Here is a 20374-nt window from a genome sequence, read left to right as displayed (position 1 = left end):
ACTGTAGTCATAAATGACAAATTTAATAATTAACCAGCATTTATCAGTGTGTGCGTACGTGAACACAGCATATGCAATGCTGGTTGTGATTACCAAGGCAAACTAGGACAAACGGTACTTGCGGCAAGCCTGGCACTGCAGCTGGCTTTGGATGGGTGGGCTTCTGCAGCTGCCACAGATGTTACAGATGTGTTGGGCAGGAGATCTATGTGTGAGACTGGGACCTTGAACGTAGAAACCTGTACATTCACGTTGCCTGGCTTTGGTACAAACAGCAGTGCTGTTATTGCCAAGAGAGACTATGCTGTAGCCTTTCTGCAATAAAGTTCCCCGCTGTCCAGATGTGAAAATTAGTTTCAGGCTAACACAGAAATATTGAGCACCACTAGGTAGAACAACAGCTCAGGTGTGGAAGGCAGCCAGACCTCACCGTGGGCTGTGGCTCCAATAAGAAGGTTGTCTACAGTGACCATATCAACAAAGAGTGATGTTGGAAGCTTTGCATACTACAAAGCAAAGCTATTCTGATTAAACTGATAATTCTAAAATAAAAAGGCTGCAGAGGAACCAAGATAACCAGCAAATCACTTCTATTTCTCCAAATGGTACAAAGTGTTATTAAAAAAAAAAAAGAGTGGCTGTTAAAAATATATTCAGGAATCAAAGGAAGAAAAGCAGGCAGAAAAATTGTGCAAGCACCATTAAGCTGCGGAAATTTTCCTTGGACAAGTTGCAGTACCTTTTCAAAGCAGCATATGGGGTTTATTCTGGTGACTCTAATTTTAACATGAATGGGAGTCACGTGGAATACTCCTGGCATACAGCTTTGAAAATATATCCCTGCATGATTAAGGAAGACTGAAATCTTTTTAAACCTCTTTTTTTTTTTTTTTAAACTAATTCTGAAATGTTTTTAAAGGAAAGCATTAATGGAATGAAAATGGTCCAACCCTGAGTAAACCGGTAATGTAACAGGTAGAAATACTACTGGCTTAGCACTCTAAATATGTTTGTGCTTCAGAGGCTGGGGAATGAAGGGAGAAGAAAACTTGGAGTTTGTACCCACTGTTGCAACTGCCTCTGCATTGCGTGACCTTTACGAATTTGTCTCTTCACTTGGAAGATGAAGTAATCATTCCACCTACCATGTGCAAAGAGGAGAGCGTTCAATGAAGAGAGCGAGTACAGGGTGGGATTTGCCTCTGAGATGGCAAGTGTGGCCATGCTGCAGTACTGACAGCATCTTTAGCTCATGGATGATTGAGACTGAAGAAATATGCACTCTGAAGATCAATTAGAAAGAGACTCATTAGTGGGCAGGAAGTCTGAGCAGATGCAACAGCCCTGACAAAATGAGCCAGAACACTGATAGAGCTGGGCCTGGTGTGTGGGCTGAATGTGAAGTAGGGTTGCTGGAGGGAGGTTTAGGGAGTCCTTTCTGACAGCCAATCCTTCCTACCCATCTTCAGAGAAAACATCTTAACAGTTTCTTGAAATGTTTTGGAAAGGGTAAGACAGAAAATGTCCATAAAAACATATTGATGAATACAGACATGAGCATAGTGAAGATTATGGACAGTCATCTGGTGTCCTTCCAGAGATGCAGAGAAAGAGGGGAAAGTTACTTTTCCCCTTCCAATACTTTTTACTTTTTTTTTTTTTTTTTGCAACTGAGAATGTAAGGTTTATTCTTATAACTTTGGTTTTGTGTGGGCTGCTGCTTTAGCGCTCGAGGATCTCCTCTGATTGTTTGCAATTTCTTATTGCCTGTCTTACTAATATTTATCTTCCTTGGTATCACAGAGACAGACAGAAAAAAAAATGTTGCCTGCCTTTTCTCCTTTTCACGAAATCTTCACCAGTGATCTGTTACATCAGGATGCTGAGCTCCCCTGTCCTTCATATCTGTTGACTTTCAGAGTTGGGTGTTAATATGCTTTGCTGGGGTTTCTCCAGTTCTTCCAACATGGTTGCCACTTCCAGACTTAAACATGAGAGGCAACAGGCAGCATAAAAGAAAGAGTATCTGTGTCAGCCTTATTTAAGCAAGAGACTTCGTTTAAGCAAGCCTATTTATGTAGCGAGGTTATTTATACTACATTTGGCTGTGAATGGGTGTGTGTGGGCACGCTTCTGTTGTGCATGCGACACGTGTTTGGGGTATGTATATTTGGCTGCACGTTTTCATGTACACGGATTGAAAAAGTGGCTGCTAATGTCTTTGAGGAGGGGGTGTTTGCAAAGCCAGCTTAACCTTAGGAGGTTCTGAAGCCCATGGGAACAGATGTGCGCTGCCAGAGACTTACACAGAATAGGAATGTCAGTAGCTCATTCTGTGTGCTCGGAATTGCCCTATGAGGGTCTGGAGCATATTGCCCTTTCTAGCTAACGCTAAATGTCCGCTCAATAAACTGCTCCTATTAGAGCATACTTGCAAAAAAAACCCCAAACCTATGTGGTAAACAGTCCTAACTGTTCATTCAGCTTATGTGAGCATTAATTTGTCTTTCATGCCTGTATGAGGTAGAAGCAGACAGAGCTTGGTCTTCTCAAGAAAGTTTGTTGTCCACTTGCTGGACCTGGAGACTAGACTCGTGTTTTCTGGTCTTCTCATTGACTGTAGTCTTGGCAATCCCTTTCTGCATCCTCCAGAGCCTTCTGACACTTACCCATCCCTGCAAGCCTGTGATGCCAAAGTACTGTGAAATAAATGTGATAAATGGTGGATGCGCCCCCATCAACAGCTATTAAAATAATGGTCTGGAGGTCCTTCAACAGCAGCTGCGAAGGTGAACCAAGGCAAAGATAACTCTGTAATTGAGCTGTTTTCAGTACAGTCTTTCTAAACATCATCAACCAGCATTGTCATTCTGGTCTTAAAGATGCATTATCACACTAATGCTGCTGTGTGTCTGGTTGTTACTCTTAAATAACACAGAGCAGAAGCTTTTGAAACTACAACACACTCGTAGAAAACTCCCCTAAATAAAAATCCCATTTCTTTTTCCAGTATGCCTAGGCAAGTATATACAGGGTTTTTAGAAATCCAGGTATGTTTGCGAATGTCATCCATTGTGCCAGTCTTAAGGACCTCTTGGATAAAACCCAAAGTTCCTGCTTCAGGTCTCACACTACTAACCTCTTCCCCATTAGCAAGAGAGAGCGTGAGTTTTGTGTGAACAGATTTAATCTTCCTGTGCAGCAGATGTGCTGACACATGGGCTTCTACAGTCAATGGGGTAAATAATCTCCCGTTTAAGTAGTTCCTAAGTACCTATTTATGTAATTAACATATTAAAAAAATCATGCATCATTATTTAAACGGTGAACCATGACAGCATCAGAGTAAATTCAGATACCTGAGAGAGATTACTTTCTTCTTTATTTTGTCCCTCCTATTGTTCTTTGGTTTTGTTAAAAGCAGAAAAGTAAAATAAATCATTCTATTGCCATTTCATATGACCAAGTAGAGATTTAATCTGCATGTTCCAGAAGAAGAAAACTGCAGCGCACTAATGAATAAGATGGAGGAGAGCGTGCATGCATGCAAGAGAGGCAAGACCAAATATGTACATGGCATAATCTGTTTCAACAGTATTAGTAGTACAATGTACATTCCTCAGTTCCCCTCCTATGGAGACCAAGCATTAAAGGAAAGTCTCAGACTGTTTGGATTGCAGATAAATCCAGCTTGTGTTGCTTGTTTGGCAGTCAGTGCAAAGCATGAGCTTTAGAAGTAGCTAAAGGTTGAAGAATATTGCAGGTAAAATGCTGCAGTTATTTGAAGTTGTTCTGTCCTGGCCATGTGTACTCCAAACCAGGTGAGTGAATGGGAAAACTGAGATTAAGGTGACATGACTGAAAATTCTTTCAGCATATTGCAAAGGGGTTTTGATCAAAATTATGATACGTGTTTGAACAAAGTGGGCAAAGGAAGGAGCGGGGAAATCCTAGCCCCAGCTGCAGATGATGAATATGTGCTAGATTTGACAGTGCTCATAGAGGGTTGTAAAACTCACATGGTGGATTCTGTGGCCCTTGCAGTTGTGTACTTAGGAGGGCTACGTAAAGAATCTTGAAGTCAATGATGTCTACTGTGAAACCTTTTTCTGTCTGCTGTCTGGATTTATTATAATTGATTTGAAATTCTTCAGTGCCCTCTCATGCTATATGACTGCTATGTATGTTTGAAATGGCAAGATTTAAAGGTTGCAGACAGCTGCAGGGGCTTGTGTATTTTAAGGGGTTTTTTTTATACAATAGCTATACAAAGACAAACTAACTATGATTGTATAGGACACTGCCTCCAAACCTAAACATCACTTGAGGTTGTTTGTCGGATAGGGCTCTGCTGTTTCCAGTGTCAAGGTTAGAAATAATTTTCTTTTTTTTTTTGTGCGTGTGTATCAAAATCTATCCAACTTCAAATCTATTCACTGTGACAGAGTAGTCTTCCTCTAAGCAACCCAGTTTCTTTTTCTTCCTTTTTTTAACACCAGGTTTCATATGTGTGGTTGTGGTGGTTTTCTTCTTTTTGTTTGGTTTTGTTTTTTTTTTTTAAGATGGGGATATTTTGGGTCTGCATTAAACATGAGGCATTTTAGATCTTCTTGAAGTTAACATTGGAGGTGGAAATGGAGCCTACAGTCGTGCTGTCTAGACTAGGAAGTCTCCTTTCACCACTCAGACTACGTGTAATCATTTAGCAATAGGAAAACTGAGAAATATTCATGTCAGTTCCTGTAGCCAATTTCAGGATTGTTTGTAGGCTGTCTTTGGCTTAGCTGAAGAACTTCAGTTGTCAAAGAAGATGAAGAAGTATTGCAGATTCAACACCCCTAGACAGTCATCATCCACACTGCTGTTGTCTTTGTTCAAGACTGTTGTATGAAACTCTACAAAGCTCTAATTTCATTTATGTAAGACGAGTGGAGATTTTCTTTAATGCACCTCCCTGCATCTCAAAGGCTTTTAACATACGTATGCGTCCTCAGAAGAGGGGCAACTTGCCTGGTGGTGCAGGAAGAGATTTGAATGCTCCCTGTGCTCGAAGTACAGGAGAAGGTAGTGAATATTGAACATGCACATTGGTGCTTGGAGGTTGGAAATCAAATCCGCTTGTGCTTTGCAGAATGAAAGGTTCTGTGGTTTTTGTAATTCATATAGACCTTCCTGGGTGCTATGGTGGCAGATCACCTCTGAAGGTCATGCCTAATCTGATTTGCAAAGCTATGTTCCTGACAGTGTTTTCAGCAGCTTATATATCACTTGGTGTTCCTAGTCAGATAAGCTCTGTGGTTTGTAGTAGGGCTGTCTTAAGTGGCAGAGAGGATAGATATCTCTTGGTGCTGTGGCCTAGCATTTTCATTTTAATTGGGGTTTTGTGTTGCTATCCAAAAACTTCTTTCAGATGCATTAATAGTAAAAAAACAACCAACCAAAAACACCTGCTTGTTTGAAATAAAGTGTGGGGACACCTGGTGAAGGAGGCATAAGGTTTTCTGATATTGGGATTTGGGGGAAACCAAACTAAATGTGAAATGTGGCCTTGAAAGTTTGTGAAATAGTTGTTTGTGTTTTGTTGTATGTATCTACAGCCTAAGTCCTAATTGTCGCTTGAAGAATATGGATGTGAAAGGGAAATCTGTAGGTATTGCTGGAATAAATGAGTAAGACTAGCTGTTCCTGGTGCTATTCAACCACTTCTACAAATGGACTTTTGAAAGGGCAGGAAAGTTTACTGAGAATTGGCAGATAATTTAAGACAGTGGAAGAGGAGTCACTGGGAGCCAACCAGTGAGTCTGTGACTTGGGAAGTGTTAGGAGGTTAACCATCTTCCCCATGTAGGTATCTAGGCTAAAAAAAGTAAAACCCATGATCTGGAAGGATGAGTAAGCATTATATCACTGTCGATTGTTCCTCAGCTCCCACATACAAACAGGTCTTAGCCCGTGACAGCATACTGCCGAGAGCTGCTGTCGCATTGGCAAGTAGCAGCTTTGGTGTGAAGCTTTCCTGGAAATCTTTGATCCTTTTAGTTGAACAACATCATTTTATCCTGCTGTCTTAGAAGATTTTTCACAAATCTAGTTTATTATGTTGCTTTGAAATTGCCTGGAGTTTTCTAGCCTTGAATTTTTCATCTCCCTTAAAAGCGTTCTTAGGTATTTGTGCCCTGTCCTGCTTTAGAGTGCAGCAAATTTCTTAGTCTGTTTATTCTCGCACCACAACCTTGGGAGGAAAAGAAATGCAATTTACAGAGGAGATTGCTAAGAAAAGAGAGTGACAAGGGGTGAGGTTTCTTAAAGTTAAGTCTTAACAGCTTGCTGCCGTCAGAAGCAGTGATCTCTGTCACTTCTGTTCCTTTCCTATGGCAGGAAAAGACCTTAAAATGGGTCTTCTGAGTTGCTGACTGGTTGCCCTAATCTGGGACGCGGTCTTCTCCTCGTCAGTGGGTGAGATGCAGATGAAGAGTTTTGGAAACTGGGCCAAGGTTTCTCCAGACACTTCAAAGTTGCACTGATAATCATTATGTTTGCTTGCAACAGTGCGTTGTTTAACAAAGCACAGCCTAGTGAAGAGTTTTGAACTCTGTGTATCATGCAACAGAAAGGAACAATTAATTTGATTAGGAAGCTCTGCAATTTAATATTGGCTTAAAAACAAATTTCAGTACAGAGACCCACTAAGAATGTCACAGTTGTTTCTTGTTGTCCAGTAGCATTTTTACATATTTATTTATGGTTTGCGTGACTATTTTAAGCTCTACATATTGTCAATACTTCCAGTCCACAAGACATGACAATAACAGCTAGCAAAACGAATGTTGGAACTGCTGAGCTGCTTCATCATTCACACACAAATGATGGGGTATGCTCCACACCCTCAGAGCAGCCTCTCCCCTGTGTGATTTAGGTGGAAGGAGGGGTGAGAGAGGGATGGAACTGGATAGATTGCTTTTTTCCCCAGCAAGTGCTGTCAGCAAATCTAGGCTTTTTAATTACACACACACACCCTTCTCCTAAAATGCATGTTGAACATCTTTCCACAGTTTAATGTTTCAGAACTAAAAGAGTGACCCCAAAAGCCTGCAAGTTCAGGGTAATGATTATAGCGATGGTGCTGCAGGAAGTAGGAGGTGGTGCTGCTCTAAAGGAAAATGAAAAGCCGGAATAAGTACAGCATTGCAAGAAGTGAATCCGTATGGCATCCTGAGCCATTAAAAAATACAGTTCTCTTAAAAGCTCATTTCTCTGTCAAAATGATGATGGAGTGACAGATGCCTTGAAAAGCCAGATCTTCTGGCGTAGCTCTCTGTTCTTGGCCTTGCTCTTGAGCAGTAGACCAATGGGCTTCAAAGACCTTCCTAGACTCTGAATTAGGCCCACAGGAGGCTAGTAGAAGACATTTAACAAGGAGTGGCCTTTATTATACAAGATCTGGGAATCTACCTGCAAGACTCTGTCACGATGCGTTTTAAAGCACCACTGTTTACAATGGCTAATGCAGTGGCTGTCTGTTATTAGAGCAATACAGAAATGGTTTTTTTTCAGAGGGACTTCATTTTTTATTCTTTTAGTTAAATGAAAGTAAGTGTACATGGAAAAGGAATGTGTCCTTTTTTTCATCTGAAATTCTTCTCTAACACCATTATAATAGTGTGTCAGTGTCTCAAAGTCTGTCTGGGCTTATCTTTGTAATATAAATGGATGCACTTAGGTATTCTCCCCATTCTGCAGTTTCAGTAACAGAAGCATGGAGAGGATGAAAGATTTTTTTCAGGTGTCCCAAAGAAAGTCTGAGGAGCAGCCAGAAATTGCCCCAAATTGCCAAGTCCTTTTGCTTTCTTTCCTCTTCTGATGTAGTCATCTCTCTTTTCTTATCTTGTCAGAGAGCAGCACAGAGATTCATACCCATGGATAACAACCCTTTTGTGCATGCAGTTTTCCTGGTGGCATGTTTCGTCAGGCCCTGGGCAGAATAGGGAGCATCCAGTGTAGAATTAGTTGCCTGAAGACTCAGATGTGTGGGTGCCAGATATAATTTTGGAAGCTCACTAGCAAAACAGCAGATTGCTTGGGAAGTTTCACAATAGTCGTGTCAGATCTGACCCCGTTTTGGACAGATGCAGTTTATGGAACTGGAAAGTGAAATGTAGTATTTTGACAGCCGATACAGTGGTCCTGTCTTGTGCTAGTCCATTACTCAAACTTGAAATACATACAATGTGTATTACTTGGGTACACAGGGAGTGTACCTCCTTAGCAAATGCATGCATACAAGTGAGTACTTCTCATGTACATATGTTCATACACATACATGTGGTATGTTTGCGCAGGGAGAAAGTCAGCGTGTGCACAGCTCTGTCTGCATGTACTTTCCCAGCATGTATGAAAAGAGAAAGCAAACTCACAATCAAATAAGCAGCAAGAGCAGAGGAAAAAAAGATGAGATTGCAGTTGACTATGAGCCTGGCAGCAGATGTGCTACACAAATCCAGCCCGCTGCATCCAGGCTGTTTCCATGGCGATGGAGCGAGTAATTGTGGAGCTCCGGCACGCTCCCCCGCGGCCCCCGCCAAGGTGGACGCGGGCGCTGGGTCCCCATCGGTGCTGCCTCGCTCCCTCCGGGCGAGCGCCGGGCCCTGGGAAAAAACTAGCAGGCAGAGAAGGGGAGACCCAGAGATGGGGAGCTCTGATTTATTTATTTCCCCCCTCTGTCTGATGGTAGGATGCTAGGGGAGCGGTGCTCTTCCTCTGAAATATGGTCTCCCAAGATGCTAAATAAATGGGCAGGAGTTTCCCCGAAACAGGAGCGGGCTGCGATTGGCTGCCGCCGCCCGGCCGTGCCAATGGGAACCCGACTGGCCGTTGGGTACCCGCAACATAAGCAAAGCTACACGCTCGCCCCGGCAGCGCGGGGACCGGAGAGCAGGCAAAGGTGTGCAAAGGAGGGGGTCTGCTCCTCTCACATGGCTACGCCGAGGACGGATCTCGTTAGAGAGCTTCGTCGGAGACCATCTGCCACTCGCACGCATTGTACCTTCCGCAAAAAGCAGCATTAAGTCATCCGCTCGCTGTCGTGTGGGAGGCAAATTTGTCACTGGGAACGATGGAGCTACGGGATCTCTGTAAGTAAATCTGCGTACTTTATCCTGCTATTTCAGCCCGGGCACAGATCAATAAGTGGTGTTGAGGAATGGAAAAAGCAAATTAGTAGCAACTGTAAATAGCGCGAAGGATTTCTCAGTTTTGTTTTGCACGTAGCGAGACGTGTTGTTCCTAATGGTTTCAGGCATTGGACAAACTAGTTAGCTGCTTGCGTTGCCTTGGGTGGTTGTTTAGCCTAATTAAGATTAGTCTGTGGAAGGATGCTGTATTCTCCGAGGCATTTCAGAACACCGCTGTGTTTGCAAAGGCAGGCGAACCACATGGAGCAGAATATCGCAAGCACAAAAGTCCAAGGTGCCCATATGGAGTCACCAGCATTTGCAGTGTCGGTATAATAACAGGCATGTTATTTCAATGGTTTGTAAAACACTAGTTCAGACACTGAGCCAAGAAAACATGAGTTGCTCGTCATCCATCACTGTGCTCAGCACAGAGAATCATTGCTTTTCCTGCCCTCTCTGTTAGTTTTTTCTTTTTTTTTTTTCTTTTTTTCTTTTTTGATTAATTTCTCCTTTGGAAGAGGCTTTAAAAAAAAAAGATCTAATTCAAAAGCATTCTTGTTTGTTCATGAAACAGGTGAGTGCATGCATGATAAGTGGAGAGAGTTTCCTTTTTCACCGTTGCGGGGCATGAGTTAGAAGTTGATTCCTTTGCCTGTCGGGACTCTGCTCTTGATTCTGTAAAGCAGAAACGGTATATTTAGAAGTGGCAGGGAGGGGAGGAGAGGGTGCAAATCTGTCCCTCTGTAACCCTCTGGGGTTACTTGAGTTACTCCAGCCATGAATTTGGCCTAGCATTGTTTGTGTTTTATCAGGTATTTGCTGTTAAACGGAGAGCTTTGCTGCACGGAGCTCGTGGATGACTCTGCTTAACCCTCTCAGAGGCTGTAGTCATCTTATCTGGCTTGTGAAAATACATAGGAGAGAGGGCAGAAATAGGAATAAAAAGATTTAGAAAAAACTTTCTGTATTCTTACTCTCTGCCTGAGGTAGTCATGTGTATCAGGAATTTTATAGTAACCAAACTAGGTGCAAACATCAGTGAAGCTGGCTGCTTTTTAGGGATCCATTTTTGGTGTCTTGTATTCGTTTTAGAACTAAACGCACAACTTCCCAGCAGCTCCCAACAGTGGGAAAGGAAGTCACATTGCTGCCTGGGAATCTCAGGCTGAGGGTGTGATTTGTAGATACGGCTTAACTGGTCAGCTTTGCTTTTGAGATACCGCCTTGCAAGTTGTGGCAGGAAGGTATGTCTGTGGAGCTTATCCCTTCAGTTAAAGGAATCAGCATCGTTTCAGATGTTGATGCCAAAAAGAATTGTCAGTGTTTTCACAATCTCTGTGATCAAAATAAATTAGAAAGATAATGGAACATAGAACTCCGTGCATCAGTACAGTGGGAGTGTCTGTTGGTAAAGGCTATAGTAAGCTCCTCTGTGAACTTTTGAGTGTTTAACCCAATGTATCACTAATGCAGGAGGACCCCTCGTTAAGTTTGAATTATTGCCCTTTCTGAAGACATGGACATAAGTAATTTTCCCTGTGTTTTTCAGGGATGTTTGGGCCACCTTTTATTGAAATGATGTCCCCGGGCATCCTAGGCACTGGGCTTGAAAACATAATTTTCCTAATCTGTGCAAAAGAGATAACTGTTAGCTCTTAGTGCAAAACTTGCGTTTGTTTAGCAGTGATGCAAGTGCCAAGAATGAAATTTTTAAAATGTAGCAGATATTTAGCTGCCATGTCACCTTCCCCTGGGGCTCGTATCATTCATCTGTATTTACTTAGCACTGATGTAGCTGAAAATCCCATCATGTACGGCAGTCTCTGTAAAGAGAGGTGCCCACTCCCCATCTTGGAGGTGGATGCTTTGATCTAGGCTGAGATATTCCATAAAAAGCTGAGGGAGAGCTTGGACTCTTGCACACCTGGGTATGGTTTGTTCCTGGCTCCAGACTGGTCATTTTGAACACCTCTGGGATGCATTAAAATGAAGCTCTCTTGCACCTTTGGGTTTTTTTAATTCTATACCTACTACCTTCTGCTTTATTTTCTGATTGATAATGTGAAAGCCTAGGAGAACATTATCTTTTAAGGTCACTGCAACTCTTAAGATGATATTTTAGTTCTTGTTAGCGCTCCAGGGATATAGTTCAAACAACATAAACCTCTCAAGTTTAGTCACTAGCATTAAGCAAATACTGTGTGACTGATAGAGTTCCTATATCTCCCATAACCTTGTTTGAAGGGATTTGTTTGCTTGTCTATCCTCGTGCATTAGCAGATAAAAGGAGGGGGACGGGGAGGGGGAGAGACAGCCTGTAACTGCTAAGCTTTGGATAGTGCATTGGATCAGTCTGAGGGCTTCAAACCACAGTGGTGCCTGAGGTATAAAAAAAAAAATTGTGTTGCAGTCAAAGGCACACTTGCATTAGATTTTTTTGACCTGATGGTGCAGAGAACAGTTGCTTGTCATTAGTGCTTGGGGGTGATCTATGTGGGAGAGGCATTTCAGAATCCCAGGCTATAAGAGTTCCAGCAACAGAGGAGTGAGTGGGCTTCAGTGAGAGCTGTGGCATGCTGGCAGCAGTTGGGAGGATGCAGAAGCTGAAAAGTGCTATCTTGGGGTAGCTTTAATTGGTTGCATTGGAAAACACTTGGTTTGATAGGCTCATATGTCTTCTGAAACGCTTGGTGCCAGACCAAATTGGCATACCTCCATTGACTTACACGAGAAGCCACCAGACATTGATCTGAACTTCAGTCTTATGCTTACGTTTTTCTTGGAAGAGCAGGATTTTTACAAAGGCAGCAGTTGTTTTTCCTCTCCATTTGCCTCAGCAAGAATTGTAATATTGAAAACCTGAGCGGAACGGGCATTCTACAGCTTTTGACTTATTTCTGTGGGCTTGAAACTTAATAGGTTATCCTTTGTCTGCTTGCAGAGCCTCGTTCTCATATGTTAGCCTATACTGGAAGCCTGGAGCAGAAATCCAGAAGGGTGCCTTTATACGCATCTAGAAATACTAAATTTGAACCTTTCATTCTTTCCCTGGATCTTAACCCTCCTTCAGTTTCAGTAGAAACATTGTGGTCAATCATGTTCTAGGTAAACAGATGCTAAAGCCACCAGTCTTCAGTTTTGCCTCAGTTGTATGCTTGTTTTCACCCCATTATTCAAGTAAGTAGGTACAGCTTTTACACTAACCAAATACTCTTCTTTAGGTGGCTCTGATGTGTTTACATCCAAATGAATTGCAGACTGTCATAACTCCAAATGAGACTAACAGCTCAAATGAGAACAGTTCCTTATTTTCGTGTCAGAAAAAAAAAAAAATTGAGGAAAAGTTACTACATGCTAGGACTTGGCTTACATAGAGCATCATGCCAAGTCGCACAAAGCTCTCACTCCCTCTTCAGTGCATGCACACTCGCATCTCAAACGGCAAGTGCACACAACAAAGCAACACCAAGCACAGAACAAAAAGGGAACAGCAGTAAAACAAAGGCGAGTGAATCGTGAAAAGCCCATTGATTTGCCTGACACCCATTTTGTTTAACATTGTGCAGTGCTAATCTGAAAACTCCTGCGCGTCACAAAAAGTTTTCAGAACAATAAGAACTGTCAGTTCCAGCAGATTTTACAGACCTGTCATTATTCTTCCATTGTCTTGAAGCACTAAGTGGTGTACAGAGGGATTTTTGGCAGGAGTTCAGGAGTGGTCTCGTAAAGAGGAATCGCGTGTCACTACCTCACGTATGTTATCATTTGCAATTAGAGTTTAGCCCAGTGCAGGCCCCTAGACCCTAGAAGCATGTCTGCCCCCATCTGAGTGTGCTACTTCTATGGTGCTCATCTATTTTGTCTGTTAAAAAAACCCCACAACTACCAACCACCACTTTTTACTGTTCTTACTTGCAAAAATGTAAAAACAAGAAATTACAGATGTCTTTCTACGTTTTGACTTGATGTCTTCCAGAGAACTAGAATGCTCTAATAAATTAATATCCTGCCCCACCCGCTGCTCCTTCAAAAAGGTGGGAACAGCAGCAGTGGTGGCTACAAGCAGAATTTTTTTATTAACTCCCTTTCTCTTGAGATGGTATCACTGATACTTCTCTTGGAGCATCTGGGTCCTCCCCAGCTCTAGTGAAGCAAAATTCCTTCTGCTGTGCCCTGTGTTCTTTCACTCCAAATGCTTTGCCCCCCACTTGAGAAAAAGAAGCACACACACCTCCCCGATCATTAGGAACTACAGCCCCTCCTCAGGACATGATCCTGTGAGGAGAAACATGATGGGAAGTAAGATTGGCTTTGTATCAGGGAGACTCAATTTTAAGTTCTTTATGCAGAATCAGAGACCATATAACTGGACAGTGTTTTGTCTTCTATACTTTTTCTTCCCAGTGTAGCATCATCTGCATACATACCTCGCCCAAATTAAGGTTCCAATACAATAAGGTCATGACTTTCACTCTGAAAATGAAATATGAATTGAGTTATGTATCCTTGATAGCAGTAACTTGCAGAACCCATACATATTGCAATAAATCTGCAGCATTTTGAAAAGTCTGCGGGGCATAGATCCCTTTTTTGTGGACTTCACACAAATTCTGGCAGGTTTTGCTACTTAAGAATTTAGTGGCTTCAAAAAAACATGTGAAAGTCAGACTTCAGAGGACACATAGGACCTTCATATAAACTGGAACTTTGATTAGCTGTAGTCTGGGCATTTTACACTCCTCTGTAATGCACAAGATGAATCTTGTAATGGGGTGAAAAAGCAGATCTTCGTATTAATGCTAGCACACTGTCAAATTAATACGTCAAATAACATACTCTTATCCTGAATTGGTGGACTGCTTTTATCAGCGCTTTTGATGTGGCAAAGAAAGTACTTGTTCCATAGCTACAAACCCAACTCGCTTAGTCTTCCCTTCTCTTTGAACTTCAATTTTCTTAAGACTTGGAACATCGTGATGCAGAGAGCAGCTTTCACAGCTAGGTATTTCAAGATTCACATCCAAAGGCATATTAGAAGCCACACAAAGGGATTTTCTTTTAAACGAGTTTTTCAAATATATGTAACCTTCTGGTTTGACCTCTGGATCCACTCCCAGTCTGCATTTCAGGAAAAAGAATCTACCCACATATGGTTATTTCCAGTAAGATCAAAGCTGTCACTGTATTCTGACACCTGTGAGAATGAAATGGATATAAAAAAAAAAAGTGGGGGAAATGGTGAAAAGATTTGAATGAGTTCACATTTATAAAAGACACGCACCCACGGATCTTGGAAACGAAGGGAAGACCTTCAGGATTAGCTGCAGCTCTTCTGTTCATAAGCAGCAGAACGTTTCTTTATTTGTTAGCCTCACCAAGGTAATTAAACAGACTTGAAAACATAAACAAAAATAGATTTTCTAGATCCCTACAAATATAGCTCTGTGAGTGCTTTGCCGTCAAAGTTAATAAGGTTCTAACTTTAGACTGGGTTTTCTGCTGGGTGCCTAACAGAAGCCACTGCAAAGGAGGAATGTTATTTTATGCTGCCTTTGGAGCCCCTCATCAAGGTGTGGTGTCTTTCCCAGTTTCCACCCTTCTCTGGCAAAGGTGTAAATTGTCATAGGTTTATCCCAGCTCCAGTGAATACTTCCTGAAGGACTGCCATGACTGTCCCAATGAATATCTGCTGAATAAGAAAAGCAGCGCTGTTCATCTGCTTGTGTTTCCTGCTGTCCTACGTGAAAGCAGCAGAGTGACTTTGCCGAGCTTGTCTGCCCACCACATAGATGGATCATGAGTGTAAGGCACAGGGGAGTCAAGGTGTGCGTTTTGCTGTGTTCTGCCCTTGTCTCAGCACAGGACGCCACAGCAGAGCCCTTGGCTTTGAGCTAGCTGGGATGTGCCAGAATGTGCTGGAGCTACTGCCCTGCACCCCCTCCAAAGGAAGCATGTTCCAGTTTTTGTCACCCCCACAGGGTTATCACTTCTGTATTTGATAATTCAGCGTGATGCTGAGGAACATTGTGGCTGGAAGAACCTTGCTCTTCAAGAAAACTAATTCAGAGCCCCTGTATTCAAGACAAGGGGTTAAACTGTACCTGTGACACTAGCCCCAGGGAAGGAAAGGACCATGGGTCAAACGGTCTTGTCTCCTGACTCACTCTGTGCCTTCACAAGGGACCTTCTCCTCTTCTCTCTTCCTCCCCATACTCACCTTTTGTAGGGTGGAGTGAATCCAGTTGGCTGACAGAAGGTCCGTTCAGCTTTCAGAAAGAGAAGCCTCCCTGATGTGGGACACCAAAGGGAGCTGTGGAAGCTCTCGGGGTCACGTTTTGAAACAGCTACAGCTGAAAAGAGGTACATGATGCCTGTGAAACTTCTCACTTTTACACCACCAGCTGCTTTGGTGCATAGAGTAAATAGGCAAAAGCTTAAGTTAGAAATACTTCTGATGCTTTATAACTGCAATGAGAAGTTGGATTTTATTTATATGTTAATAGTTGGTCTTGAATTTTTCTGCCTTTAAATGCTATAGTAACCCAGTTAAAATTTTAATAGAAGAGTAGAGAGTCTATTCACAGTTGTTTCACAGATATATTCCTCTGTTCTTACTTCCCAACTTACCTTTTTAAATCCCCTGTTCAAATTAACACCCTATCTCAAACAGCAGCACAGTGTTTTGGGGTTATGCTTAGAATGTCTCGAGTCCCATTTTCAATTGCAAGTGGAATTATGCTCATTTCTAATGGTACAGAAAAGGTACAAGTGAATCTCGGAATAAGTTCTGATTGCTCATGCACGAAATTATATATCAACCCACCTTTGCATGCCGGATTTCCACCATTTGAAAAGTCATGGGCCTCTACTCCAGACTGAACTTTGCACCAATCCCAATAACAGTTTTCAGTGCTAAAGGTTCTAGCCCAGTGAATTTCAAGGGTTTGAATTTTTATTATATATTTAAGGTATAAGCTGGAAACTTCTAACCAAGCATTTCTTTGGTGGAGTAAATATCAAGAGCAGATCTGAGTATTAGCGTTTGTCATTGATTTGGTAGGACAAACAAATGCTGGATGTGTGTCAGATTTTTTGGATTATAAAGCACTTTGCTGTCAGGTTTCAACCAAGAATGAAATAGTCACCTTTCTAATTCTCGTAAGTGTTATTGGGTATTGGTAATTGAATGAAACTCATTTTTTTTCAGTCAAAGAGATACATGACGGATTTGTAATGTGAAAAGTATAGGAAGGCCCCACAGCTAATTATATGATTTTAAACTTAAACACCAGAGCTGGGTTGCTGCTTCTTCCAGAAGTTTGCCTGGGCTATGATTTAAACGCTTTATTGCACCGAAATCCCAGAGGTTGTTGCAGTTTGCAATAGTGGGCTGCCAAAAGATAATCACAGTGTGTAGCTCTTATGATTGTAAAGAAATGTGCACATTTCATCGTGATCTTCTGCACAGGCAGACACCTGGGCCTGAATCCAGATCCTTTCGGATCATGCCCTTGATCTGGTATCCCCATCATTGCCTCGGCATCATTAGTGCTGGCAAACTGTATAACCTAACAAGGGTATTGTGCATCTCTGATGCCACAGCCCATTTGGAGCACCAATCTGTAGCCGATGCCAGAGAGCACCCACAAAAGGTGAATTCAGAAGGTTGTGTGGAAGTTTTGGTGCAGAGCGCAGCGGTCCTGCTTTGCAATTCCAGTTGCCTCAGCAGTATTTGTTGCTCAGATGAACATTGTGCAAACTCAGGAGCTGCTTAAAAGGAAGACCAGTGTAGAAGGCAAAACCTCGGCTGTGTTGAAACAAATGCTGAGACTCCCTTCAGTTTCAGGCTGGTCCCCAGAATCAAGGGGTTGTCTTTCTTCTGGAGTGAAGTGGTCATATTGTACCGGAAAGTAAGTCGAAAGGCACCTCCTCCTAAGCAAAATGAAAGATGTCAAAGAACTCTGACTCAGTCGCAAAACAAGCAACTGATTTTGATTACCAGTATATAAAAAAGAATGTTTGTTCCACCAGGCATGACAGCTTGTTACTTGCTTTGCTCTCAGGATGCAGGGAGAAAGGAAGAGAAAGTACTTGTAGCCAAGTTCGCTGTTACAGTCCAGCAGCACAGTCAATCAAATTGTTTCATCAGTCCAAGTCATTCTGTAATAGCACCGATTTATCTGCTGCCATGCAATTGTCCCCTGTTGATAATTCCAGTTTTGTCAAGAGGTGGCAGAGATTTTGCTGAAAACCTGCAAGCTCCTCTCACCTGCAGCGAACAGTAGGAGAGCAAAGACTTCCTCCTTTTCATTGATGCCTATAAATAGTCCATGCTAACCCTAACAGACTTAAAGATGTAGGAAATCTTTTTTCAAGAAAGAATCCACTATTTTTAAAACCACATTGACTCAGCAGAAGTAGACGTGTGCGTTTTAGATCATGATAGGTTGATACTCAAGCCCTGCTGCAACTGCTTAGCTCATCAATTCTTGCTGTGACATTTTACATTTATTTTAACTCTGCAGTGGACTGGTGCAAATCTTGATATAATGGCCAGAAAGGAGACTGCTACATTATTGTATATATTAAAAAAATGTCTTGGTTGCAGTTTTTACAATTTAGTTTTCTTTTTCTTCAGTTTTCTATGTGTTTGTGAGAAAGAGAGGAGATAATTAAACATAGTGTATTTAATTTATATCTAGGAACAGGTTGCTTAATAACAAATTCTGTAGTTCTCTGTTGTGCTAAGCAGAACTAGTCACAGGAGCCATTTTATGGATTTCAGTGGGATTACTCCAATATGAAAATGTTATCTGAACATGATTTGAGCTACTTCAAAAAATAGATGAGGTTTCTTAGGAAAGCTGAGTCCCTTGGTCTTGGGGATAAGGGCACTTTTTTTTTTTTTTTTAATTTTTTTAAATATGACACTAGTATGTGAGAATCTAATTATTAGAAATTACTGGAAAATCCAGTTTTATGAAGTAGGAGGAGATAACCAGGATGCTTGGCGTTGCTGATGTAAGAAGAAAAATGTTTTGATCTGTTACAAGTAATCTGGAAATACTTCACCTTTTGGCTTGCCCTCTAAGACCTAGACGACTTCTTGCTAATACAATTCACAGGCTTATCACTGGAAACGTAAATTTCTACAGAACATGCAGATCTCTGTATTGCCAGGTTATTTTTTTATTTTTGCTGTGATTCTAGGCAGACTTAAAAGGCATCTTCAAAAAAAGTAGCTAAATTAATACGTATACCATACTGACAAATGTATAAGTTAAACAAGGCTATACAACAGCCTAAAGATGTTACCTACTATTCAAGTTATTTTCTTGCTGGTATCAGTCTTGAGGAAGAATTGAGTTCTGAAAATATTTTACCCGTAAAAAGGTTTTTGGTATGAGTTTGAAAAGGAAGAAAAAGAGCAGATTTCTACTATTTTATGCAGATTTTCAGGTTTGATAGAGAGGAAGATTAAACTGGGTGTGTTTGACAGCAGCCTTTGATCACTTGAGTGAGATTCTGTCTGCTTTGCTCTTAATCCTGTGGTAATTCAGGATCCTTAACCACCGATTTCTAAATGTGATAATCCAAACCCCCTGCAGTCAGTTGTGGTGTTCTCATCAAGAGCCACACTGGACTTTCTGGTCTTTAAATAGAAAGTAGCTTAACCTAGCAGCCAGTTAAGTGTTGTTGGATTTTCTTTTAAATAAGAGTTTCACTGGTCTAGGAGTTGGTTTCAGTGTCATGCTTAGATGTCATTCTTCTCTTTGGGTCTTTTGAGGATGCCCTTAGCTGCAGTAATGATGAAAATTATCCCTGCTTAGGAATCCCACCTCTGGTGAAACTTCAGTTAGCATCATGAAAAGGAGCTTTTCTGTACAGGCTGTTTGCTTTGCTCACTGATCTGGCAGTCCACCGTTTCCCTGAGCGCTTTGCTTTAGTTAGGCTTGCCTTGCCACAGGCTAAGTGAGAGAGAATACCTCACAGTACCCGTCAAAGATTTCATTGAAATATCAGGATGAGCTGGCTGCAACACCTCCAGTGTAGCTATCTGTTCTAGATTGCTATTAGAAAGAAAGAGAAGGGGAGCCGTTTCTTAGGCATATCACAGTGCAAAACACACCCTCCACCCCAAATGCTGTTAATGAACCATCAGAATTAGGTGAATCTCTATTTAAACACTAAATCGTATTCTTCTCAGTTTTATTTTAGAAAATAATTCCTAAGATAAAGAAATTTAGAAGCATAAATACTAGGAAAATGCTGTAAAACCAGTGCTCCTGTTTTTAACAGTACAAGTATTAGGAGATAGACTGTAGATGTTTACAGATGCCATCTAGTAGCTTTTCATGACACCAGTGGATGCTCAGGTTTGCTCCAGCTTACTATTAGAGAGGCATTATAAATTCTGCATTGGCCAAATTGATCTTCTGTCCGAAGCTACCCTCTAAGCATAACATAGGAATAAGCTGCAGGCCACACATGATAGTAGCTAGCAGGCTGGCTACCTATTGGATGTATACGATAAATTAGCATACAGGCTATATAATCTCTGTTCTCTTTTATCACGTTGAGTGGCAAGAAGGTCACGTCTTCTGGACATTTTCAATATACTTACTTAAAACCAAGAAAACTAAAAAAGGGACTTATCTCTAAAGCTCTGGAAAGGTGAAGTCAAAGTCACTCACTCTGTGTGTTACCAGAGCAGAATGATGGCCAGAAAGCACTCAGCAAAACCCAAAAGAGGAAAGCAAGGTGCAAGCCCTTGCAGTGTTTGAGGGCAAAGGAGAGTTAACAATGGGAAAAGCAGAACTGTAAGCCAAGATTTGTTGTAGCTGGCAGTCTGTGTTGTGAAGGGAAGAGAGAACATTCATGCTGTATCCAGAATGGAAATACCAAGACCAGCCTTGAACGAGAAGGTATTGGTATTTGGCAGGCATGCTATCTCTGAGAAGCAGCAAGGGAGAAAGCGCTGTCTCCTGGTGTGGTTGGTGACTAAGACCGACAGTCTGCTTCAGTTCCTCCATCCCCCACAAATTTGTTGTGCCATGCTGAACCAAGCAAAAGAACTTCACTCTTGCTCCCTGGCTTTCTGCCTCTGACACATGTGAGCAACAACACTGTCCTGACTTAATGGGATGTTGGAGGTATAAAATGCACTGAAGATTCAATGCCGTGGTTCAGAGCAAGCAAAA

The 20374-nt window shown here is 41.8% G+C and overlaps 1 protein-coding gene across 8 annotated transcripts in view; it reads left to right on the top strand.

Annotated features, from left to right (window-relative positions):
• Positions 1 to 20374, top strand: part of ELMO1 (engulfment and cell motility 1) — a 313180-nt gene that overhangs the window by 220185 nt on the left and 72621 nt on the right. Inside the window, exon 1 of one of the 8 annotated variants that reach the window (XM_075745473.1) lies at positions 8774 to 9131. The exons of the other annotated variants lie outside the window; for them this stretch is intronic. The gene's annotated coding sequence lies outside the window, so the exon portion shown is untranslated. Of the gene's footprint in view, positions 1 to 8773; positions 9132 to 20374 lie in introns of those variants that run through there. 8 annotated transcript variants of the gene reach the window in all.

Source organism: Balearica regulorum, chromosome 2 (genome assembly GCF_011004875.1).
Source record: "Balearica regulorum gibbericeps isolate bBalReg1 chromosome 2, bBalReg1.pri, whole genome shotgun sequence".
Lineage (NCBI taxonomy): Eukaryota > Metazoa > Chordata > Aves > Gruiformes > Gruidae > Balearica > Balearica regulorum.
This window is presented reverse-complemented; position numbering and strand designations above follow the sequence as displayed.